This window comes from Capricornis sumatraensis, chromosome 8 (assembly GCF_032405125.1).
Source record: "Capricornis sumatraensis isolate serow.1 chromosome 8, serow.2, whole genome shotgun sequence".
In the NCBI taxonomy this organism is placed as follows: domain Eukaryota; kingdom Metazoa; phylum Chordata; class Mammalia; order Artiodactyla; family Bovidae; genus Capricornis; species Capricornis sumatraensis.
Window position 1 is genome coordinate 12632104 of NC_091076.1, and position 27315 is coordinate 12659418.

The window sequence follows — 27315 nt, forward strand, 5'->3', positions numbered from 1 at the left end:
TGCTAGAATTTTGTTAAGGATTTTTGCCTCTATGTTCATCAGTGATATTGGCCTGTAGTTTTCTATTTTTGTGGCATCTTTGTCAGGTGTTGCTATTAGGATGATGGTAACCTCATAAAATGAGTTTGGAAGTGTACCTTGGTCTGCAATTTTCTGGAAGAGTTTGAGTAGGATAGGTGTTAGCTCTTCATTTTCATTCGTTTCTATGGATATTTTGATTTCTTCTGTGATTTGTTGGTTATTCATCAGCGTGTTGTTCAGCCTCCATATGTTGGAATTTTCTACAGTTTTCCTCCAGTAGTTGGGATCTAATCTTACTGCTTGTGGTCAGAAAAGATGCTTGGAATAATTTCAATTTTTTTGAATTTACCAAGGCTAGATTTATGGTCCAAGATGCGATCTATCTTAGAGAAGGTTTCGTGTGCACTTGAGAAAAGGTGAAATCCTTTATTTTGGGGTGAAATATCCTATAGATATAAATTAGGCCTAACAGATCTATTGTATCACTTAAAGTTTGTGTTTCCTTGCTAATTTTCTGTTTAGTTGATCTAGACATAGGTGTGAGTGGGGAATTACAGTCTCTCACTATTATTGTGTTATTGTTAATTTCCCCTTTCATACTTGTTAGCATTTGTCTTACTTATTGTGGTGCTCCAATGTTGGGTGCATTTATATTTATGATTTTTATGTCTTATTCTTGGATTGTTCCTTTTATCATTATGTACGGTCCTTCTTTTCCTTTTTTCACAGCCTTTGTTTTAAAGTTTATTTTATCTGAAATGAGTATTGCTACTACTGCTCCCTTTTGGTCACTATTTGCGTGGAATATCTTTTTCCAGCCTTTCACTTTCAGTCTGTATGTGTCCTTTGTTTTGAGTTGGGTTTCTTGTAGACAACATATGTAGGGGTCTGCTTTTGCATCCATTCAGCCAGATTTTGTCTTTTGTTTGGGGAATTTAACCCATTTACATTTAAGGTAATTATTGATAAGTATGATCCCATTGCCATTTATTTTATTGTTTTGGGTTCGAGATTACACACCCTTTCTGTGTTTCCTGTTTAGAGAAGATCCTTTAGCATTTGTTGCAGAGCCAGTTTGGTAGCGCTGAATTCTCTCAGCTTTTGCTTGTCAGTAAAGCTTTTAATTTCTCCTTCAAATTTGAATGAGATCCTTGCTGAGTACAGTAATCTGGGCTGTAGGTTTTGTTTTTTTTTTTGTTTTTTGTTTTTTTTCTTTCATCACTTGAAGTATGTCCTCTGTTCCTTACTGGCCTGAAGAGTTTCTATTCAAAGATCAGCTGTTATGCTTATGGGAACCCCCTTGTGTGCTATTTGTTGCTTTTCCCTTGCTGCTTTTAATATTTGTTCTTTGTCTTTGATCTTTGTTAATTTGATTAACATGTGTCTTGGGATATTTCTCCTTGGGTTTATCCTTTTTGGGACTCTCTGGGTTTCTTGGACTTGTGTGGTTATTTCCTTCCCCAATTTAGGGAAATTTTCAACTCTTATCTCAAGTAGTTTCTTATGGTCTTTCTTTTTGTCTTCTTCTTCTGGGACTCCTATGATTCAAATGTTGGGGCATTTAACATCGTCCCAGAGGTCTCTGAGATTATGCTCATTTCTTTTCATTCATTTTTCTTTTTCCTAGATGTTTCATTGATTTCTATCATTCTATCTTCTACTTCATTTATTCTGTCTTCTGCCTCCATTACTCTACTCTTGGTTCTCTCCAGAGTGTTTTTGATCTTATTTATTGCATTATTCATTATACATTAACTTTTTTATTTCTTCTAGGTCTTTGTTAAACCTTTCTTGAATCTTCTCAATCCTTTGTCTCCAGGCTATTTATATGTAATTCCTTTTGTTTTCAAGATTTTGGATCATTTTCACTATCATTATTTGGAATTCTTTATCAGGTAGATCCCCTATATCTTCCTCTTTTGTTTGATTTGGTGGACATTTATTCTGTTCCTTTACCTGGTGGGTATTTATCTGTATCTTCTTCTTGTGTATATTGCTGTGTTTGAGTTTGCCTTTCCATATTCTGGAATTTTGTGGAGTTATCTTTATTGTGGAGCTTCCTCTCTGTGGGTGGGTTGGACGGGTGGCTTGTCAAGGTTTCCTGGTTAGGGAAGCCTGTGATGGTCTTCTGTTGGGTGGAGCTGGATTTCTTCACTCTGAAGTAGGATGAAGTGTCCAGTAATGAGTTATGAGAAGTCAATGGGATTGGAGTGACTTTGGGCAGCCTGTATATTGGAGCTCAGGGCTATGTTCCTGTGTTGCTGGAGAATTTGCATGGTATGTCTTTCTCTGGAACTTGTTGGCCCTTGGGTGGTGCTTGGTTTCAGTGTAGGTATGGAGGTGTTTGATGAGCTCCTATCAATTAGTGTTCCCTGGAGTCAGGAGTCCTCTGGTGTTCTGAGGATTTGGACTTAAGCCTCCTGTCTCTGGTTTTCAGTCTCATTCTTACAATAGCGTCAAGGCTTCTCCATCTATACAGCACCAATGATGAAACATCTAGGTTAAAGATGAAAAGTTTTTCCACAGTGAGGGACACCCAGAGAGGTTCACAGAGTTACATGGAGAAGAGAAGAGTGAGGAGAGAGATAGAGGTGACCAGAAGTAGAAGAGGGGGAATCAAAAGAGGAGAGAGCAAGCTAGCCAGTAATCATTTCCTTATGTGCTCTCCACAGTCTGGATCCCTCAGAGATGTTCACAGATTTTCACACAGAAGAGAAGAGGGAGGACGGAGATAGAGCTGACCAGGAGGAGAAGAGGGGGAATCAAAAGGGGAGAGAGGAAGCTAGCCAGTAATCACTTCACTATGTGCTCTCCACAGTCTGGAACCCTCAGAGATGTTCACAGAGTTAAACAGAGAAGAGAAGAGGGAGGAAGGAGAAACAGGTGGCCAGGGAGATAAAGGGGGGAATCAAAAGGAGACAGACACGTCCAGCCAGTAATCAGTTCTCTAAGTGTTCTCCACAGTCCAGAACACACAAAGATATTCACAGAGTTCAGTAAAGAAGAGAAGGAGGAGGGAGGAGATAGAGGCGACCTGGTGGAGATAAAGGAGATCCAAAGGGGGAGAGAGCAATCAGGCCAGTGATCTCGTTCCAAAGTAAAAATGATTACTGAAGATTGGTTCTTAAAGGTGCAAAATTGATAACAAATACCAAAAAGGAAAGATTAAAAATCTAGAGTAAAGGTTGGATTCTCAAAAATGCAATATTAAAGAAAAAAACAAAATCACAAAACATATATATATATATGAAATTTACTTTAAGAAATAGGGTCTTTTTTTTCAAAGTTATATTAGTTTATAAAAATGAAATTTAATGGAGTAGCAGAGGACTTAAAAATAAAATAAAATAAAATAAATTTAAATGATGAAAATGGTAAAATAAATCTAGGTCTTTCTCTGGTGTTCTTGTGGACAGTTTGGGGTCAGTTCACTTTCAGATAGTTCCTTGATCCAGCTTATACTTCTCAAGATGGATAGACCCTTCCTATGTAATCGGTGCTAACTGCAGGGTTTTAATCTATTGCACCTGTCACTTCCAGGGCAGTTCCCTCTGTTTTACCTTCTTCTGTTTGCTGGTCTCTTCAGTGTTTAATTTCTACCTTGACCCAAGGAGGGGGTGGTAGACAGTTTTTTAGGTTCACTTGTTCAGTTGTGTTGTGAGGAAGGAGGAATACTGCAAACAAACATCACTGGCATGTGTGGGGAGTGCTCCCAGTGTCTCGGGCACACTGGGTTTGCCCCTGCTCATGGTGTGTGTGTTTTCCCAGTCTACACAGCTCAGGCTCTAGGTTGCTCTGTGGGGAACTCTCTGAGGCAGGCCCTGAGTTGCATGCACTTCCCAGGTCTAAGCCGCTCAGGCTCAGGTACTCGGGTACTCCTCAAAGGCACAGACTCTGTTGGGCCTGCGTTTTGTGCCCTTTTCAGGTCTGAGCCGCTCAGGTGACCAGGTGTTTGGTGAGCACAGTTGCTGTGACTTATCGCTTCTCCCACCCCTGCCACTCGGTTTTCTGGGTGTATAACTGGCACACCTTCTCAGGTGGATGTTGACAGTCCAGAATCCCAAGAAGTCTTGGTTAGCAACGAAGCCTGCTTGCAGTTTGGTAGGTAGATGATGCCTCTCTGGGGCCGTGATTACCCCCTTCTGGCTCTGCCTGGCCTCCATCCCCTGTTCCTGGCAGGATATGGGCCGGTCCGCAGCCGGCTACCTCTGCTTGCTCCTTTGTTCAGTGAGCAGGCCTGGTGGTGTCTTAGTTTAGGGCTTTGCAATGGGGTAGCTATCACAGGGTCTGGTTTGCTATCTCAAGTTAGTTCCCTCAGATTGTCCTATGGGGCATTCAAGCCCGGTCCTTCATTACTCTAAGCAATGCAGCCTGCACCTCCCTGCCCAGCCCCCTCTTGCTAGTGTCGGATGCAGGCGTCTGTGCTGCTTCTTTGCTGGGAGTTACCCTTGGGCATGTAATCAGTGGGTTTAAATTATTTATTTATTTTTCCTCTAAGTTATGTTGCCCTCTGAGGTTCCAAGGCTCATCACAGAATCGCCAGTGAGAATGTTTCCTGGTGTTTGGAAACGTCTCTTTTTTAAGATTCCCTTCCTGGGTTGGATTTCCATCCCTACCTCCATTGTCCCTCATTTTATCTTCTACATTTTTTCCTACCTCCTTTCGAAGACAATGGGCTGTTTTCTGGGTACCTGACATCCTCTGCCTGCATTCAGAAGTTTATTTGTGGCATTTACTCAGTGTTCAAATGTTCTTTTGATGAGTTTGTTGAGGGAGAAATTGGTCTCCCTGTCCTATTCTTCAGCCATCATAGGACTGCCCCTGAAATTAGTCATAATTCCCATGAGATCAATAGGGCCCTGAAGACAATATTGCCTTGCTAGTGGCGAATAGTAAACCTGGTCTAAGGTTGGCTCCATCTCAGCTTACAAAACTTTATAGCAAGCCTTCAAAAAAATGCAATTGTTTTGAAGAAATTTACGGTGTTTGCAAACAGTGAAAGGAATAATTTATAAAAATTAAAAAATATCCAGTATCCAAAGGTCAAGTGAGCACATTCACAATCCAATTTAAAATTTCCATATAAATTGTGAAAATATTTGTCCTAGTTTCATCTCAATATTGTAAGGTAATTATCCTCTGATTAAGATAAATAAATAAATTTAAAAAGAAAAAAAATCCAGATGTGTATAGAGCAAGAAAATATCCATAACGAGGGAAAAATCAATTAGTAAAAACACAAGTAAAATATGTATTACATAATTAGCAGGGAAGGACATTAAGGTGCCTCTACATCAATAATCCTTACATTCGTGAAACTGAAGAATATTGAGTATGTTAAATAGACATGTAAAATAGAAGTGCAAAGACTGTGGGAAAAAATTAATTGTGCATCAGAGACCTTTGAAGTAACTTTAAGAGTGCTAAAACATATATAAGTGGAATCCCACAGGAAGTGAATGACAGGAAAATAGAGCAAAGAACTTCATAATTACTGGTTGAAAAATTTCCAGATATGATGAAAGCTTAAACTTATTAACACAGAAGCTCAATTAATTCAAGGACAAGAAATATGACAACTATATAAGGCACATCATAATTCATGGTTTAAGACAATCAACCAAAGAAATGTAATCAGAAGTTAAAACAGACACAGTAGAAGAAAAAAATGGGGATGACAGCAGATTAGGCAAATGAAACAATGTTAGCTGGAGGACACTGGCACCACATCTTAAATGCTGAGAGAAAAAGGTCTCAAGTCAGAAGGAATTTAAAACCAAGTGAAAACTGAATCTACAGGGGGAATGAACAGTACCCAAGATGATAAACATATAATATGTATTACAAGGTAAATATAGGGACTTCATTGGTAGTCCAGTGGTTAAGGATCTGCTTTGCAATGCAAAGCACTTGCAAGTATCAAAAAGGTTTGTCCCTTTGCCAGAGAACTAAGGTCCTACATGCCATTGACCCACTAAGCCTGCATGTCTCAAATGGAGTTTACATGCTACAAGTACTGAGCGTGTTCTCCTCATATAGAGAGTCCCTACCACAAGGAAGATCCTGCATCCCACACTAAGACACAGTACAAATAAAGAAATGATAAATGAATAAATAATTTAATAATGATAGACTGGCAAATAAAAGAGTATAACATGGATCTTAAAACTACTTATAAAACAGTTACAGTTAATAAGTGACAAAGTCTATAAAAGGGAATTATAAAAACTACTCAGTCACAAAGAAGTCAGGGATAAAAAGAGACATGGAAAAAGGAACATGGGAAAAACCGAAGATAAAGAGCAAGATGATTGAATTAAACCCAACTAGAGTTAATCCCTCAGAGGTGAACCCAGACATCCCCATACACTGCACTGTGCAGCTGAAACACACCCTGCCAGGTGTCAGGGCCCCATGTGCCTGGGGACAGAACAACACCAAAATTTTATATGGAACAGTAAATTAGAAGACTTCAATCATATAAAGTACATCCTCTGTTTATAAAGAAATGGCATTAGAAATGAATGTTCACTGGACAGAAGAAGAAGGTGCTAGCATAGTGCAGACCTTCTCTCTTTTACAATTCTAATTCTCTTCAGGAGGGAGCAGATAAATTGACAGGACTTATATCTTATCAACACTAGACATACTTGACATACGCAGACAATACTGGACATTCATGTTTGATTTTCATGGTTCAGTCTCCTCTCTCGCTCATCCTGGACAACAGGGACTGCTCCTCTAAACCACAGCTCAATCACTACACGCAAAGACAGATGACATCTGCGTGTCTTTCACATAAACCAGTGAAAACTTGTTTTCTCCTATTTCGCACACTTGGCTCTTTTCAACCAACCACGGCTCTTGTCCTACCTCCTGGCATCCTGGTTCTCTGTCAATTGCAGCCATGTTCCCATACACCAGGTCTCAGTCTCACCCAATGAAATTCCTATTCAGAGTGGCCATAATACACGCAAAAAGGGAAAGAACAGGCAGCTCCTTACTCTCCACTCTTGTTCCTTCACTACATACATTCACTGAAAACCTGTTTAGCAAGTTTGTTACATAGAAACGTTCAAGTTGAAAACTTTCAAACATGTAAAAGTGCATTTTCATGTGCAATCACATCAATTAGTTCACAGTCTGACTCACTTTGTCGTGGGCACATCCAAGACAAGTTGGCGTGCATTTGTGTACTTTGCTGTACAGAACTGTATGGCGTAAAGAATGAAGGACTTTATTTCAAGCCTACGCTTTCTGAAAAGAAGCATAAATGCAGTGGTAATGTAGATGGTACTACTAGTCCATTTTTAAAGTTGTGCTTAGTTGCTCAGCTGTGTCTGAATTTTCAACATATGGACCTCAGTCTGCCAGGCTCCTCTTGCTATGCGGATTCTCCAGACAAGAATACTGGAGTGGGTTGCCATGCCCTATCCAGGTACTGCAAGATGAAACATGTTTCTTTTATTGTTTGTGTTTGTTTGTTATGTAATATTTGTGTGAAAAATATCATAAAGCTAATAAACTATGGTAATACATAGCCATTTGTCTTAGTTGGCTACCTAAGTAACTTTGCTGGATTTATGAAGAAATTGGGATTTTGAATACCCTTTTGAAATGTAACTCATTCATATACAGGGGACTTACTGTTCTTCTAAGACCTGTGGATACAAAAGTGAACACATCCCTTCCAGGTCAAAGGAAATAACATTCTTGGTTGGGATTTTAGAGGAAACGTGAGATCTCCATAATTCTTGCGATTTCAGTATTTTCAAAAGACCTCTTGATCAGGACAAACAAATGCTAAAGTAGGAATAGTCATTGTGTTTCTATCCACTCCTAGAAAGTGTTGCTAAGTTCTCAATACTGGATCTTGTAATGCTGGTGGATTAGATGGAGAAGTGATGTGAACAGAAATAAGGAAGGTGAGACAGGTAGGTCAGAATGTGAGGTAACAAAGACAAGGTATTTAGAAGCTGAAGAATTGAGAGAGATTTAGGACCTGGGTTGGAAAAGCAGTTTTCAAGACAAATAGGGTCATGTGGTATGTATAATCCTCACTTCAGTCCTTAGAAGATCACTACTGCCCAGTTTGCCTCTATTTTCTGGAGCACAGTTCAGATCCATCTAGCTGTTTCTCATTGCTGCTCCTTTCTCCTGGCTCCCACACTGTGCCCAGCCATTCAGCCTATTTCATTCTTTTTTTGTTGTTGTTGTTTTATTTTGTTCTTTAAGGCAGGCACTAGGGTCTACCTACAAAATTATCTATTCTCTGCTTCTATTTCAAAACTGAAAATAGTATGTTATATAGCAATGAGTCCAGTAGCTACAGGACTGCACTTCCTACCAACCTGTGCTTAGTCATGACTGGCGACTTAGAAATTCAAGCAGATCTATGAGAGAAACTTCTTGGAAGACTGGTTTTAAGGAGCTGATTTAGCTGAGAGATGGGACTCTTCCCTTCCCTACTTTCTTCCTAACTGCAACTTGAATTTTAATGGTGATGGCTGGAACTCCTGCAGTTGTATTGGACAATCATGTAACCTAGGAGATGGATACCACCCAAGCTCTGGTTGGCCCACCTCCAGATTTGTTTCAGTGGGAGAGAAAAATCAAGTTGATCTTGCTAAAGTAATTGTTGTTTTAATTTTTTGTAATGTGCATTCAAACTTAATCCTGCTACTACTATATGTTTAATATGATATAGCTTTATTATGTGGTTTGTTTTAGTGAATATATTTATATTTTACATTTTGCTAATTTTTTATTTTATAAATTGATTCATCAACCATTATGCCTATATTGTATAAAGCAAAAGTATGATTATAAGCATGCTTTCCTTTGGATTTTGAATTTTTATACTTTCATATGTTCTTTCCTTTCTTGTTTTCTCCATATTTGTACAGCCTGAGCCATGTCCTCTATTATAACATCATCCATATCCATATCTGCAGGCCAAAACAGGCTGAGATCTGTGTGGTGAGAACCAAAGAAGAATGAATTGCAGAGACTTGAATGAAAGGTGGTGGCCCTTGTTACTCATCATGAATGTTCTGAAGTAGGATCACATTCCCTTGCCCTTCTGTGTGTCCACCACCCCCAGGTTTGCCATGACCATGGAAGATACTTCGGCCAGTGGAATTTGAGTAGAGGTGATATGTCAATTCCAAATGGAAGTATTATTTTCTGTCCCACTAGCTGGAAGGCAGATGTAATGACAGGAGCTGGAGCAGCCATGTTAGACCAGAGGTAAGCAGCACTGGGGGAAGATGTGACAAGAAAGAAGTTGGGCCTTCATCTCTGTGGAGAGACTTGCACTAACATTATATGACAGAGAATTGAAATTGTATTGTATTTAAAACAATGTTTTTTTAGGATTTGATGACAGTCGTTGAACCTGTAACCTAACACTCATAATAGAATAACTGAACTTTGTGTTAGCATTGTCTTGACATTAGGGTCTGAATGAGACAATATCTATTGATTTTTACTTAGAATTGAGTCAAGTGACAGCCCTGTTCTCTGGAAGCTGTGCTCTAGTGTGAGATTCAGAAACTGAAGCAAGAATAAAACCTCATGGCAAGACAGCTTCAAGATCCTGTAGGAACTCTTGGGAGGGGAACATGAATCAGTCCTGATCTCAGGTGGTTACCTGAAGCAGGGACAATCCTCTATCAGTCTTCTCATAAATAGGCCATGGTGCCAAGTTTCATGTAAAAGTGATTTATTTCTAATTTTTCCCAGAGTGTTTTCCCTTTTGACCCAGTGCTTAAGATATGCGTTTGAGACCTGGTTTGTGAAGATTGCAAATGCCCCAGGGGAACTAAGCCAGTGGGCCACAACTACTGGGCCTGAGTGCCTTAGAGGCTGTAATTTACATCAAGAGAAGCACAGGAATGAAAAGCCAGTGTACTGCAATTACAGAATAGACTCTGCTCGCTGAAAATTGATAAGTCTCAAGCAGCAGTGAAGACCTGATGTTGCTGCTAAGTCACTTCAGTCGTGTCTGACTCTGTGCATCCCCGTAGATGACAACCCACCAGGCTCTGCTGTCCCTGGGATTCTCCAGGCAAGAACAGTGGAGTGGGTTGCCATTTCCTTCTCCAATGCATGAAAGTGAAAAGCGATAGTGAAGTCGTTCAGTCGTGTCTGACCCTCAGCGACCCCATGCACTGCACCCTTCCAGGCTACTCCGTTCATGGGATTTTCCAGGCAAGAGTATTGAAGTGGGGTGCCATTGCCTTCTCCGCAATGAAGACATAGTGCTCAAAAAAAACAAACAAAAAAATTCTCCCAGGGAAGTCAGTGAGGTCTCATGGAATGTAGGACATGACAAAGGATGAAACCAGTCTGGGGCTGATATCATGCAAGTCATGGAGAGGGAAGCTACAGCCTGTTTTCACAGGAACTTGGGATGTAAGTTGTGCCTCAAACGTGCCCCAACCCAAGTCTAGGGGGCTGGGATTTCACTCTCCAACTAGAGCCTTCCTCTCATCCTTCAACTAACACCTAACTGGTGTCTCCAAGCCCTTGTATTAGATCCTCCAAAGACAAATCAAAGGTGACACTAGAAGCAAAAGACACCAAAGCTCAGGAAAATGCAACCTCAGATAATGTCTAGATTTTTGCACCCGGTCTGCCATTTCTTGCATCGTGTCTGAAATCCTGAGAGTTTAAAGAACCCCATGGGTCTCTACATATAAGCATTGTTAAAAAGAAAATTCAGGTTTTATTTTATATAGGAGGAGAGTTGACTTAAAACATTGCATTAATATTAGTGGTATGGGAATTTAATTCCCTTGTACATACACATGTATCCATTGTTTCTTAGATTCTTTTCCCATACAGGATATTGCAGACTATTGAGCAGAATTCCTGTGCTGTACAGTAGGTTTTTGTTGATTATGTATTAAATAAAGTAGTATACATATATTAATCTCAAACTCTCAATTTATCCCTCTCCCACCTTTCCACTTTGGTAAGTATAATTATTGTTTAGACGGAGGGAAGGGTCTAGGTACTTTTTGGATGAGGGTCTGCACTTGTGAGAGTGCAGTGGCCAGGGAAAGCAAGCCGAGAGAGACCCATTTGAGATGATGGTAAATGTTGAGAAGGACCTGGCCATGCAAAACCTGGGAGAAAAACACTGTAGATGCGGGAAGTCGCCCCTGCTAAGGACCAAGGTAACCAAGTTTAATAAATGGCTACCCTCCATGACCTCATCCCATGCTTCAGTTGTGAGTTAGCAGCAATGAGGCATGTCAGCCTTCTCAAGAAGGGAGAACCTGGGGCTATCATGAGGCTGAATATGCTCTAGACTCAGGGACGTGTCCATAAACTGGTTATCCCCAGGAGCATCACATGCCAGGGGCACCACCAATGCCTCTGACTATCTCCATATACTTGGTCTCAGGAGTGAAAATGCCAAGGAACTGATAGAGCAAAGAAACAAGTAATGACTTTTGTTTAATCTTGCCCCATGTGATTCCCATGGCCCTTTGACCACACTGCTCTCTGCCCAAAACTCTTTCCTCTTTTGCATCTTCAAAGGTGGCTTGTGCATAACATCAGCACCTGGCTCAGAAGCCTGGTGTCTGAAATTCAATTCACAGTCAGCTGGGACCCAAAGATGTCCAACTTTATCCTGTGTTTTTGTCCTTTTTCTCCAACTAGATTTGTAAAGCAAAGTCCCTGCAAAATATAAGGGTGATTGTAATTCTCTCAAGGCCTTTGACTCTCCAAGGTGTATTTGGAACATCAAAGAGGCAACACATCACCTGCATCAGGCTAGTCTTAGACTCCAACCTCCCTCAGTCAGTGGTTCCCTGAGAAAACATAAGGCACATATATAAGTTACCAGAAGGCTGAGAAGACAAAATTTCTCACTGTGAATGCAGGTTCATGTTACCCAATCAGCCAAGGTTCTGTCTTGTGTGAATGAGGAGCTGGAGCTCTGGGGATCTGAGTTGGGAATGTGTCAGTCACCACCTGCAGGACTGCCTCCTAGAGTCACTACAGCTGGGGCTTTCCCACTGTTCCTGGAACCAAGAAGAAACAGCCTTGAATATTGCTTTCCTGCTCCAACACGGAGGCAGGTCTGCTGCTAAAATCGGAACCAGATTTGAAGGGCAATGGGAAAGAAACTTCCACTCTGGTGCTTGCAGACATCTTAGAGCTACCCAGCAGTGGATGCAATTGAGATTTCTCTCATCTTTCCCTTCCTGGAAGTCTCCTAGCATGGGAACCAGAGTTCCTGGGTCCCAAGTCTTCACTAACTTACCTGCAGCCTTAATGTGAGTCGTACAACCCAGGGTTCAGTTTCCCATCTCCTGGATGAGGGAGACTGGACTTGCTCCAGAACACTTGTTCCAGATTGAGGCTCAATGCCAATCACTGGACAAGTGGCTCAGAGGTAGCTGTTGCTGAGGATGATGGTCGGCAGGGAGATGTAACTGTCTGGTGATGTTCATGGGTCCTGGGCTCAGGGCTGAGAGTGGTAGACTACTTGGCACACAGCTGCTTTGACACGAGGTCTTAGAGGCCTTGCCCCCTGGAACTTACCATCATTTGGGTTCTGTGGGATGAGATCAGGTAGTTATAAGTCAAAAGTTACCAATGGGGAAGCTTGTAGATTCCTCAGCAGAAACCCAAATTAGGCTGATGAATCATCTCTCCAAACAAACTCTGGGAACTAGATATGCCAGGACTCTAAGACAAATTTTGTACTATTTTAAATATCATTAAAGTAGGTCATCTTTTGGATGATCTGCCATTTGCTCTCTGGCTTCGGATGATGCCCACTCTTAAAGTGGAATCAAAGGGCCTCTGGGGGAGACTTTCCTTCTCCCTATGACTCATCAGTGAGTACAGCTCTCTCCCCTCCACATCTGGAGCAGGAATTTGAGCAGGAATTACATGACCTCCAAGTTTAACCAGAAGACTCAAGAAGGTCTGTCCCTCAGGTAGGTGCTATTCTTTTCCCAGTGCTTCCTCCGTCCCTCTTGGGTCGTGTGCACGCTGCCCACCTCCTGGTTACTGGGTTCTGAATTCCTCCTCCCTTCACTTGAGGATATCTTGGCAGTCCCACTTGTGGCTCCCTCCCTACCCAAGCCCAATCCTTCACCTGCAGTTGGCACTAAGGAAGCGAAAACCAAGACGGGTGTTCCCAGTTCATTCTTTCTAAAAATGTATGTATTCCTTCTGCTTCCAGACCCTGTCCTGAATCATCAACATCTCCTGCTAGATGATTCAGCTTAATAGAGGAATGGAGATGCAGGCGGGAGAGGGGAGTGGTAAAGGTGTCAGGTGTGAAGGACAGTTTTCAGATGACAATACATGGGTTGGAATAAGGAACATGTGATCTTCCAACAACTCATTCATTGGAAACCTGCCTGAATCTGTTATCTTGGGCTCCTTGGGCTATCACTAAGACAGAAACTTCAAAATGGACTTTCTGTAAACTTCTTACTGCAAAACGATATTTCAAACATAAGAAATATAATAAAGAAGAGTATCATGAACTCTATATTTCATTATTTGGCATTAATAACCACAAATCTAACCTCTTAGTCTCTCTGGTTGTCATAGACTGGAGACTATGTAACATCCAGGTGGTGGCCAATTGAGTTCCTAGTGAAGACATTCTTGACTTGCATCAGTCTTTCTCTTGTTGGTATGTTCTCACATGTGGTGGTTGAAGGGAAGGAGGAAGAGGGAGAATAAGAGAAAAAGAGGGAGAGGCTATTCCCATCATGAGGAACCAGCATCAAAACCCCATGTCAACCTGGATATGTCCCAAAGGCCCTAATTCCTAATACCATCACATTGGCAGTCAAGGGTGGACACAATTCAATCCATAGCAGCTAGGCATAGCATAGCAGCTATCTGTTTTTAAATCAAGACAGACCATCATTTCATTCTCTCTTTTAACCCTTATTCATTTTTCCTGAAGGATTTTAGGGACAAGATGAACATTTCACCAAATGTACATAATGAGTATTTGTGGTAGAATGATAGGATATGAAAAAAAAAAAAAAAAGATCTTTTGTTCCCAAGAAAATGAACATTTTATATCCAATCCATGTGCAAATTTCCCTGATTCTCAAAAAGCAGATGTCTTTTCACAGTTTATTGAAAGAATGTAGTCATATGTTGTACTTGGTTCATATCATGGCTCAGATCATGAACTCCTTATTATCAAATAAAGACTGAAATTGAAGAAAGTGGAGAAAAGCACTAGACCATTCAGGTATGAGCTAAAACAAATTTCTTAGGACTATACCGTGGAAGTGACAAATATATTTAAGGGACTAGATCTAATAGAGAGTGCCTGAATAACTATGGACAGAAGGTTCATGACATTGTACAGGAGACAGGAATCAAGACCATCCCCAAGAAAAAGCAATCCAAAAAAGCAAAATGGGTGTCTGAGGAGGCCTTACAGATAGCTGTGAAAAGAAGGGAAGCAAAAAGCAAAGGAAAAAGCAAAGACATACCCATTTGAATGCAGAGTTCCAAAGAATAGCAAGGAGAGATAAGAAAGCCTTCCTCAGTGATCAATGCAAAGAAATATAGGGAAACGATAGAAGGGAAAGACTAGAGATGTCTTCAAGAAAATTAGAGATACCAAGGGAATATTTCATGCAAAGATGAGCTCAATAGAGGACAGAAATGGTATGGATCCATCAGAAGCAAAAGATATTAAGAAGAGGTGGCAAGAATACACATAGGAACTGTACAAAAAAGATCTTCACGACCTAGATAATCACAATGGTGTGATCACTCACCTAGAGCCAGAAATCCTGGAATGTGAAGTCAAATGGACCTTAGGAACCCTAACTGCGAACAGAGCTAGTGGAGGTGATGGAATTCCATTTGAGCTATTTCAAATATTGCAAGATGATGCTATGGAAAGTGCTGTACTCAATACGCCAGCAAATTTGGAAAACACAGCAGTGACCACAGGACTGGAAAAGGTCAGTTTTCATTGCAATCCCAAAGACAGGCAGTGCCAAATAATGCTCAAACTACAGCACAATTGCACTCATCTCACACGCTAGTAAAGTAATGCTTAAAATTATCCAAGCCAGGCTTCAGCAATAAGTGAACCATGAACATCCAGATGATCAAGCTGGTTTTGTAAAAGGCAGAGGAACCACAGATGTATTGCCCACATCTGATGGATTATCAGAAAAGCAAGCAATTCCAGAAAAACACCTACTTCTGCTTTACTGACTATCCCAGCCTTTGACTGTGTGGATCACAATAAAACGTGGAAAATCGTGAAAGAGATGGGAATACCAGACCACCTGACCTGCCTCTTGAAAAACCTGTATGCAGCAACAGTTAGAACTGGACATGGAAAAACAGACTGGTTCCTAATAGGAAAGAAGTACGTTAAGGCTGTATATTGTCACCCTCTTTTTTAACTCATATGCAGAGTACATCATGAAAACGCTGGGCTGGAAGAAGCACAGGTTGGAATCAAGATTGCGGGGAGAAATATCAATAGCCTCAGATATGCAGATGACACCATCCTATTGCAGAAAGTAAACAAGAATAAAGAACCTCTTGATGAAGGTGAAAGAAGAGAGTGAAAAAGTTGGCTTAAAGCTCAACATTTAGAAAACTAAGACCATGGCATCCTGTCCCATCACATCATGGCCAATAGATGGCAAAACAGTGGAGACAGTGGTTTACTTCATTTTTCTGGGCTCCAAAATCACAGCAGATGGTGATTGCAGCCATGAAATTATAAAATGCTTACACATTGGAAGGAAAGTTAAGACTAACCTAGACAGCATATTGCAAAGCAGACATTGCTATGTCAATAAATGTCCGTGTAGTCAAGGCTATGGTTTTTCCAGTGGTGATGGATGTATGTGAGAGTTGGACTATAAAGAAAGCTGAGTCCCAAAGAATTGATGCTTTTGAAATTTGGTGTTGCAGAAGACTCTTGAGTGTCCCTTGGACTGCAAGGAGATGTAACCAGTCCATCCTAAAGGAAATCAGTCCTGAATGTTCACTGGAAGGACCAATGCTGAAGCTGAAACTCCAAATCTTTGGCCACCTGATGCAAAGAGCTGACTCATTTGAAAAACCCTGATGTTGGGAAAGATTGAGGGCAGGAGGAGAAGGAGATAACAGAGAATGAGATGGTTGGATGGCATCACCAACTCAATGAACATGAATATGTGTAGACTCCAGGAGTTGGTGATGGACAAGGAGGCCTTGCGTGACTGAAGTTGTTGAACATAGTGTCAGATTTCTTTCCTCTTTTTCTTTTCATTTTCTTCGGTTTTGTTTTTGATGCGCAGGATTTTTGTTTTTCCTTAGAAGATATTCCACTCTGAATGTAGTCATAAGTCTGAATTTTAAAACTTCTTAAGTAATGTGTTGTTATAAGTAGCTAGTCAACAACTTGATGCAATTAGATTTATTAGTTTTTGTTCTCAATTTGTTCAGTTCAGTTCAGTCCTTCAGTTGTGTCTGTTTCTTTGAAGCGCCATAGACTGCAGCATGCCAGGCTTCTCTATGCATCACCAACTCTCAGAACTTACTCAGGCTCATCTCCATCAACTTGGTGATGCTATCCAATCATATAATCCTCTGTCTTTTGCTTCTTTTCTTGCCTTCATCCTTCCTAATATCAGGGTCTTTTCCAATGAGTCAGCATGTTTAGTATGCATTCAGTCTAGCCTGCTTTCCAGCATGGGTGAAGTGGAGGAAAGGCTGCTAACAGAGATAAGGCCTGTGCTGCCCAGATTCCAACATGGCCACCTAGTCCTAGTATCATATTTCCTGCCTCCAGAGGCTATGAGTTTGTCAGAACGAGACATCTAGCTCTCTTAAGATAAGGACGACTTTTGTCTTGATCAACTTTGACTTTGAAGCCTTTAACCCAGAGCCTAGCACACAGTTCTTCCTTGTACATTTGTTGGATGATATAAAATATCTTGTGGATGCGGATGACATTTTTTCCAATACTGAAACCATACAACTGAAGTACTGTTCTGCCCTAAATCTATGATATAGACTGGCATCTTAGATTTCCCTGATGTCTGCCATTAGACCCACTACTTAAAGCCAGTTGTATGTCCCTAGGCTGTCCCTGAAGTCTTCACTTTGCCATTTGAGAAGTTATCCTCCTAGCAATCTCTTCTCTGATGAAGACAGCATGAAGACAGCAATGAAGACAGCATGAAGTGGCTAGGAAGACGACATGAAACCATAAGTGTTGAGCATGGCCCCTAGTATCCATTTTCATGATGTATTTAGCAGTTTTTTTTTCCAAGCAGGCAAGGTTCTCCATCTTCTTAGATGTCTATGCAGATCAGTTTGATTTTCCAGCCAAGGATCAAGGAAGAGATAACAGTTCAATTCTCTGTATTCTAAAAAGCTTCAAAGTTCCCTCACCAAGGACACTGATGAAGGTAAAGATTTTATCACGAGTTTTGTTTTGTTTCTTCCTTTTTTTTTTTTCCAGATGTTTTAGTGGCCTAAAGGGGAAAACTAGGGTAGGTCAGAGCACATATAACTAGGGGCTCCCAGTCAGCACTATATGCAAAGAACCTAAACTTCCCTGAGTACTTGGATCCAGGAAAGAAGCATGAAGTGGCTTGTACTCCTCGGGCTGGTGGCCTTCTCAGAGTGCATAGTCAAGTAAGTACGGCGACTGTATGTCACATGATATTCCTTTCTCGGATTTTTCTTTTTATATGATTATTCTTCCACCCATCAGGTTTAGAAGGGAATGAAATATTTCCCTAAGAGTCTTAAAGTTCAACTCTTACTTATTGATAAGTAACTTGCTAGAGGAACTGTGGATCCCAAGGTCTTGGTGTAGTATTGGGTTGAACAAAATTGGGATCCACTCATGTCATGACTTGAAAATACAACTCCTTGCAACTGTTCAGTGCACAGTCTATGCAGATGTAAATGTGTTCCTTTGGAATAGCACTTTTCTAGATTTCATTCAGCATGTTCTCTTTTTTCCCTGTCTGCTTCAGTGTGTATATGCCTCTGTCTGCATCTCTGTATCACTGTTATTTGTCTCTCCATCTCTTTGGAAGTCACTGGGAGTCGATTTCTCTTAGTGTTGTTTTCTTTTAATTTTTCGTTTTACTCATACTTCCTTCTCAAGCCTCTGAATTTCCCTTCCTTCTTCCCTATATCTTGGATTCTTCTTTCAACTCTCTCTTCTCTTTCAACTTGGAGAAAGATACGCTATTTTATATACACTGTTTTGTGCCTGACAAGCAGTGTGACCAGAGCAAACTCAGAAACCTTTTGCATTTCAAATTGCTCCCTTGTAAAAGAGGATATGAGTTCCCCTTCTACCTCCTTCCTTGAGGTTCTATGAGAAGGAATATGTGGGATGGCAACAGCATGCTAATAGCTGTCATTGTTGAGACTTCCTATTAATCAGGTACCTTGTATCCATCGCTTCACTTATCCCCAAGATATTCTATTTGGGGGGTTTGTATTGTTATATTCCACCATTTACTGAAGGAGAGAATGAGACACCACATGGTCCTATGGCTTACCCAAGATTGGAGAAAAGAACCTGCATTCAAATCTATGTCTTCGCCATGGTATATGCATAAAATTATAATAACAATGTGCTTCATCAAAATGATTAGAAAATACACAGGGCCATTACAATGATAGTTATACCTTAACACTGACAGCTAATTGTAGCATCTTCTTTGTTTTCTTTGTCAAATGCTTGGTAAAAGAATACCTCTAAGGAGAGTGAAGACCATGAGAAACACCCTCAGTGGAAAAAACATGCTGAATAATTTCTTGAAGAAGCACGCTTACAGACTGTCCCAGATTTCTTTTCGTGGCTCAAATCTAACTATTCACCCACTGAGAAACGTCTATGATGTGAGTATTTTGGGAGGACAGTGCCTCACAAAACCTCCTGGTGCTCTAGCCTAGCATAGGGCTCATCTGGAGGTGCCAGGTGGGATGCTGGGGTTAGGGTTCCTGCAGGAGGCAGAGACACTGGAAAACAGGGACCCTAACCAGAGGAGAAGGCAGTCTCATCCTCAACTGTTGGTCTTTGTGACTGGGCCTGACAATTAACAGGTGGCTGGTAAATATCCATTTCTTTGTCAAATATGTGTCATTAGTTTGAGGGTGATTGTTCCTTCTGAAGTAAGTGAGCTACTCAGTTACAGATGAAGAGTGAACCATCACTTAACAAAAGGTAGAAACAATTGCAAAGTAATTGTGAATCGCCAGGTAGAGGAATTCAGTTTCCACAGATGCAAGAAAAACAGCAGTAAAATGTTACTGAACCTGTATTCTGTTTATGGCCATAAGAATCTAACATAGTTCTTGCAGTTTTTAGATTAGAAAAGGGCTTATTTGTCTTCAGGAATGCCCATGCCAGCCTGAGAGATAGGCAAAGAGTAAATACATGTCAAATGAAATGATCACTTATGTGGTGTTGATTGGATGTGGTCTGAATTTAGAGGGAGTGGCTGGGGTTGATCAAGAAGGACCTCCTGGAGAAGGGGGTGCTAAGGCTGGGTTTGAAGGGACAACAGAGCTTGTCAAATGAAGGAACCAGGACTTCCCTGGGTGTCCCGTGGTCATGGAGGCCCAGTTGTTACGCCTCTGGGCTTCCCATGCAGGAGGTACCACTTCAAAGCCTGGTCATAGAGTCAATATCCTGCATACAATGTAGCACAGGTAAATATATATCAAATACAAACACCTGTGTGACCAAAGTCTGTGAGCTGCACTGTGGTTAGAAAGTGATTTCAAGAGATATGTGACACCCAGAGGGAGGCATCAGTGTGGGAATAGAGGGTAGACAGTTCTGCACTAACCCATTTCCTCCTTCACCCTGTAGTTGGTCTACATGGGTAACATCACCATTGGAACACCCCCACAGGAATTCCAGGTTGTCTTTGACACAGGCTCAGCTGACTTTTGGGTGCACTCCCTCTTTTGCACCAGTCCAGCCTGTGGTGAGTACAGATACCCCATAACCAGACCATCCTTCACTTGCCCTGCCACCCTATTTCCACCGTGGCACATGATGACATTCATCTCTTGTGTCTACAGCTACACGTGTTAGGTTCAGACAACTTCAGTCTTCGACCTTCCGGTCTACCCAAAAGACCTTCAGCATCACCTATGGATCTGGGAGAATGACAGGAGTTGTTGTTCATGACACAGTTCGGGTAACAGTGTAACAAACGCTGAGTCAGGACTGGCTATGAAGCTGCCACTGCTTTGCAAACAGATGTAGGACCATCTGGCAGGACCCTTCCTAGTCTAACTCCCATAGATATTGGCCATTTATCCACAGGATCATGTCTTTGGGGAGGCAGTGCCCATGGTGACACACGAACAAGCAAATTAGCTAACCCATAGAGTGGCTTGTGCTGTGGACTTGCAGCTCCTCTGCCCATGAACAGTTCAAAGTTCATTTTGCTGGGAGCAAGAAGAAGTGATAAAAGCACCCACATTTATATTCACAGACTCAGGCACTTTCAGGTGATAACCGGTTTAATCCTGCAACAACCCGACACAGCAGGTACTCTGGTTAGCTCATGAGACATATGAGGAAACTGAGGTGCAGACAGCAAGGGCCTTGCTGAGGGCACACATGTGGTAAAAGGTGGAGTTAGGCTGGCTCTTCAGGACTGAAGTTGCTGTGCTGTGTTTGCGGACAGGATAAAACTGATCTGGGGACCCTGGGGGCAGGCAAGGGCTTCAGGTATCCAGAGTTGGAAATTGGAGGCCTGAGAAGTCAAGGGGCCTGTTAAATGAATTCTCACTCTAGAGGACCCTTGAGAGTCTAATAAACCTATGGCCTGCCTCCCTCAAAATACTTGAGTAATTCCTCTCTCTCTGTTTCTCTCGCATACACACTCACAGAAATATACACATATCCCCAAGAGTGAAATCCCCAGGCAGTAATTGCATAGACGCCTGCAAGGAAGATTGTGTTTTCGGCTTCTGTCTTCCAAGACAGATGCAGAATCCACAGTAAATTACAGAAAATGAAGTCCATTCCTGTCATTAGGTCACAGAGAAGCCAAAGAGAAGGCTCTCTTGCTCTCGATTGTTTTGTCCATAAGGGGGCACCAATGGGACCTGGCCTGACTCTTGGTTGACCCACCTGCAGAGAAGCCAGGAGGCAATTTTGACTCACTCAGGTGGTGTTTTTCAGAGGGGCAGATTTTTAAATTCACAGCCTCTCTCCAAAGGAACCCAAATTACCCTCCCAGCTTAGTCTAACCATCTATGGGGCACTTAAGACAGAGCCCAGCCTCAATTCTTCTCTGAGGATCTAACGGCAATGCACCCCAGCCCAGTCCTAGCCCCACTTCACGTATCTGTAAGTGGGAACACTCTTCTCTCCCACAGATCGGGGACCTTGTAAGTACTGACCAGCCGTTCGGTCTTAGCGTGGCAGAATCCGGGTTTGAGGGCACAGTTTATGATGGCATCTTGGGCTTGAACTACCCCAACAAATCCTGGTCTAGAGCCATCCCCATCTTTGACAAGCTGAAGAATGAAGGTGCCATTTCTGAGCCTGTTTTTGCCTTCTACTTGAGCAAGTAAGTCTGAGATGGACAATAACTTTATCCAAATTAGCTGTAAGATGCTTTCAGTTACATGAAAATTAGAACACTTGATAGAAGAGTATCGTAAGAGATAATCTAACCCAGGATAACTATGGCCCCAAGGCCCTACCTGGATTCACCACTAGCTTTTATAAATAAAATTTTATTTGAACACAACCCTACTCCTGGGCTCAAGACCAGTAACTTGGTCTAGGGGGGTGAGTGAGGAAGAAGGCGAATGGAAGGCAACAGGAAACAAGTTGAAGGAAAGGCATTAGGATTTGCTTATGAATTTGATAAGGATGGAAGGAAAAGGTGGATATGGAAAGTTGTGGATATTTTTGCTTCCTCATTTGCATTTCACTGGGAGCCCAGAACCAGCTACCCAATTTATGGAGCTAGTGAGAAATGAAAGTTTGGGGCACAAAAGTGTGGGACCCTTTGTAAAAGAAATATTAGGAATTTAAAGACAGGGAGAGAAGAGGTGGAGCCCTTTCTGAGTGTGGGCCCTTTGGACATTAGAGGTCACAGGCCAGCAGAGCCAACTCTGGGTGACCTGAACCCACACCCTTAGAATTCTCATTCTTTGATTTTCCTGAAAAATGACAAGCTGGACAAGGAGAAAACAAAAACACTTCAGCACCCTCTCCTTTAAAAGTGTCTCAGCATTCAGGTCGCTGGAGGCCCAGGGCATCTTCAGAAGACACACTGGGTGGAGTCCAGCCAAGTGATTCAGCTTCTAACCTCCTCTGTGGCACTCATTAGTCAGTAACAGACCTCAGTCTGGATCTCAATGTCTCCTAGAAGCTATTTCTGCATCTGTACATGAGGACCTTATTAGGGCCTTGATGGGTGGACAAGTGCAGCTCTCAGACAGTGCTGTTGTTACTGTCCTCCAAGGATCACCTCCTCACTTCTCTCTACAGAGACGAGCGGGAGGGCAGTGTGGTGATGTTTGGTGGAGTGGACAACCGCTACTACAAGGGAGAGCTCAACTGGGTACCATTGTTTGAAGAGGGCGACTGGAGTGTTTACATGGACCGGTAAGCACATGTGTACGGGAGTGTCCACATGACCCTCCCTCTGAGGGTCAGCCCAAGTGATGCTCCCACTACCGTACATGGACACAGGCAGACACACACAAATGCATTTTCAGACACACGGTCACACAGACATATACACCACCCACAATGACAGACAGACACACAGACACATGGAAACACACAAGCAGACACACATAAACATACAGAGACACATAAAACATGAATAGCTAGTCAGAGACACACAAACACACACAGTGACACATACAAACACACATACAAACAAACACAAAAGCCCATAAATACACAAACAACCCATGAGTTCATAATCCCCAGGCTCTCTGACCAGGGCTCTGACAAGGGTCCTATAAGGGTCCAGAGAGGTCTGTGCAGCTGGGAGAGGGCTGCACCCACTGCACTTTGAGGTGGGGAGCATGGTTAGAGGACTCTACAATGTGGTGAACAGAGGATCGGAGAGAATTTCACAAGTATGAACAAAGCTATGACAAGATGACCGACTTTCAGGGCACCTTGGACATAGAAAGTTCTCAGTACAGATAAATGTCATTTTAAAAACAAGGACATTCCTGAGAAAATGGGGAAAACTGGTCTTCCTAGGGAGCAACTACCCAGCAGTGATAAGAGCTTGGCTGCAGTCTTAAGATGTGAAGGCAACTAATAAAAATGATATCCCACGTTCTTGGGCACACAGTGGGACAGGGTCTATAACAGAGATTCAGGAAGGCAGGATCCAGGAGTGACCTGAGGACAAGAGTCATAATTGGTAGGATTCTGTGTGATACCCTCAGACAAAAGCTGACCTATCCTTTGGCTTTTCTGTGGGCTAGTCATGTATTTCTTGACCAGGATCTCAGGGTCTGAGCTGGATGTAGGAGCAGTGTTGGGAGACACCCTCTCCCAAAGGATCCCCTCTCTCCCCTTACTATGAGAATCTACTGCCCCTGCGAATCTCCATCCTCACTCTGTGTGCGACCCGTTATTTGTTCCCCACCAGATACAGCTCTCTGGAGGTTTCTTATTGTTTTCTAAGTCTACATTCACTCATTGAACAGACAGGCATTGGGCATCCACTGTTTGCCAGGCACTTCAGTGAGGCAAGGAGAATAAAACTCCCCCTCACATCTAAGAAGGCAGATGTACATGAAGTGACTTGCTCACATAGTGAATTGTAACTTTGGTACATGCTAGACATGAGGAGGAGAAGGTAATGGCAACCCACTCCAGTACTTTGCCTGGAAAATCCCAGGGATGGTGGAGCCTGGTAGGATGCCCTCTGTAAGGTCGCACAGAGTCGGACATGACTGAAGTGAGTTAGCAGCAGCAGCAGCAGACATGAGGGTGGGTCTACAGAGACTGACTAAGACAGGGGACTGATAAATACTGGGGGAAAGACTTCCCAAAAACTGTACAATTAAACTGGGATCTGGAAGTTGAGAAGCAATTTTTTTTTTTTTGTCAAAGTGGAGTGGAGTATTCTAGGAATGAAGACCAGCTTGTGTCAAGGTACAAAATATCCTGGTGTATTCAAGTACTGCATTTGAGGATATCAAGAAAGATGCTGTGTCGAGAGGAAAGGAAAAGAGGGCCAGAGAGGAAGGGCTGTTTAGGAGACAGTCGGGAAGGGGACAACTCTGGGGAGACTCAGAGTGACCTTGATGCCAGCTTTCTTCCTTTGTCTCTCAGCATCACCATGAAAAGAAAGGTTATTGCTTGTTCTGGTGGCTGCGAGGCCATTGTTGACACCGGGACATCACTGATCCGAGGCCCAAGAAAACAGATCAATAACATACAGAATCTCATCGGCGCCAGGCCACGGGGTTCCAAGGTAAAGGGTCATACCCCAGGGTCACTCCCAGTCTCCATACACAACAAGGATCTCCAGAGCCAACCTCTCACCCTCTCTCTCTAACAGCACTACGTTTCATGTTCTGTGGTCAATACCCTGCCCTCTATCATCTTCACCATCAATGGCATCAACTACCCAGTGCCAGGTCGAGCCTACATCCTCAAGGTGAGGGGACAACACTGAGAGTTCGTTCTCAAACTGGAGCCTGTAGGAACCCTTTTGGCTATGCTGGGAGGAGGGCGCCCTCTGGAGGCCATGTCGCAGCATTGCAGATGCTGCTGAGCCCTGTGGCTGGGCCAGGGCCTCCCACAAATACAATCACTTGAGAGAAAAGGGCTGTGTGGGACACTGATCTTCCTGAAATAAATGTGGAGATGCCACACCATACGGCATGGTGGGAGTCAGGGAGAGGGGAACACTGAAGTCCTCAGTTCTCAAAGAGCTGCAGTTCTGAACATGTACGTGCATGAACATGAAATTCAGCTCTCACAGTCCCGGAAATAGGCCATGTTACAAGGAGAATGGCTGGGGACAGTCCCAGTGTGATGTCCCAGCATAAGTTAACAGTCTCTGTTCCCTTCTTGAAGTTTTCTTGGTTTGAAGATAAATTACATGCTCAGCCTAGTTTTCGGCTTCATCTTCCCCTTGCTCCGGCCAGGTGCCTCCTTTGTGAGTTGGGGTACCCGACCCCTCTGTGGGGAGGTTGGATCCTAAGAAGAATGAAGGGTGCGCAATGACTGTTCAGCCCCAGCACAGGGTGGAGGCTTCACGTAAGCTCCCTGAGAGAGTTCAGAGCAGGCTGATGGGCTCAAACACTTTGAGGAAGAGAGGGAATTTCAGGAGTTCTAAAACCACAAACTCATTGAGCCATATGGAGGGTTGCTTGGTTCTATGCAGAACTGCACTGGATTCCCTGCAAATGGCATCTCAAGGTTGTCTGCACTGGGGCACTGGGAACTTACTAGGGGTGATGAGGGCTATGGACTGACCCGTGGGAATGGGGAACGAGAGTACATTATCCAACCAAGCCTGGAGTGGCCAAAGAGGGCGAGTATGGGCCAAAGAATGCTTCTCAGATTTCCTGAGTTAAGTCTGCAAGAACGAGTTGTGGGCACTGCTCTATTTAAGATGGATAACCAACAACAAGTTACTTTGTAGCACAGGGAACTCTGCTCAGTTTTATGACAGCCTGGATGGGAGGGCTGTCTTTGGGACCAGGATACTCGGATATGTACAGTTGAGCCCCTTTACTGTCCACCTGAAATTCATAAAAATGTTAATCAGCTATACTCCAATACAAAATAAAATTTTTCAATAAAGTATGGATTGTGGCTTGCAGGAGGAGGACCAGCTTTCTCTGCACAGAAAACAAGGAGCAGGAATCAGAAGGAAAGAAACAGGGAGTGAGGGGAACTAGGGACACATTTGCTGTTTTCTAAAAAATTATATTGAAGTGTGGCATATCTTCAGTGTTGCATTAAGTTCTCCTGCACAACAATGTGACTCAGTTATACACACACACACACACACACACACACACACACATATATATATATATATATATATGTTTTTCATATGGTTTATCACTGAATATTGAATATAGTTCCTTACGCTCTACAGTAGGACTTTGTTGTTTTTCCTTCCTCTGTTTCCCCAACTCCTAGTCCTCCACTCACCACACCCTTCCACAAGACAGCCTCATGTCTTCGACCTCTTTGGTTTTGGATGAACTCTCATATTCCCTGCTGCTGAGGAAACCCCTTGATACTTACCAAAAGAGGGAAATAAAACAAAGAATTGTGCTTGGTCTGGATATTGGGGGGAGTCACTGGTAAGGGCTCATGCTGACTGATGTGTGTCTCCAACTCCCCCAGGATTCTAGAGGCCACTGCTATACCACCTTTCAAGAGAACCCTTTGAGTCTACCTACAGAAAGCTGGATCCTGGGAAACGTCTTCCTGAGGGTGTATTTCTCAGTCTTTGATCGAGGAAATGACAGGATTGGCCTAGCACAGGCAGCATAAATGCTTGGTGTGGTTTAGGAATCAGTAAGGGTGCTCCAAGCAAACACTAAATCACACTTAGGGCACCCCTGCCCAGGATGCTGTGAACTGTATTTGTTGGTCTTCACACCCTATTCTCAGTAAAGAATAAAGCGTTTCACTCGTAATGGTGCTGAAGAAAATGGCTGCCTCTGTTTGTGTCTGGGAGTGAAGGATCTAGAAACAAGTCTGAATCAAAATTGAGAGAAACCCTACTCCAAATGGCTTTAAGGAAAAGGGAGACTTATTGAAATGATTCTGGTAATCCAAGATACAAGAATCAGAGCAAATACAAAGATCTCAGTGATTGGACCCAAGAAATCAGAAGTCATCAATTCTCTCTCACTCTCACTCTTTCCCTTCGCACTTCTTTGATGGTCTTAGCCTGGCAGCTTTCTTCCTTAAGGCTTCTACACCTAGTGAGGGAGTCCAAGCTACCTGCCCTAGGGTTTTAAATCATGAAGGCATCACCTAGTAATGAAAGAAGCTTGCAGACATCAGAGTTCAAGGGTGTTCTCTGAATGACCCACCTCAGATCACATGTGCAGCCCCAGATCAGCCACCTGGTAGGAAGATGGGGTCTTATCACTGGTTTTACATGGTCTTAGGCCCTGACCAGGCAGCACACATGATTGTCAATTTCCTCCAGAACTACATAACTGAAGCTGGGGAGAGGCAGCCCCAAGGATAGCGACTGGCAGATGGTCTAGGCCCTGGAAGAGTTTGTGATGACCCACCAACTCCACCACCTCTTC

General features: G+C 42.7%; 1 pseudogene; it reads left to right on the plus strand.

Annotated features, from left to right (window-relative positions):
• The first annotated feature begins 17581 nt into the window (after positions 1-17581).
• On the plus strand, positions 17582-26542 carry LOC138082929 (pregnancy-associated glycoprotein 1-like; annotated as a pseudogene).
• The last annotated feature ends 773 nt before the right edge of the window (positions 26543-27315 follow it).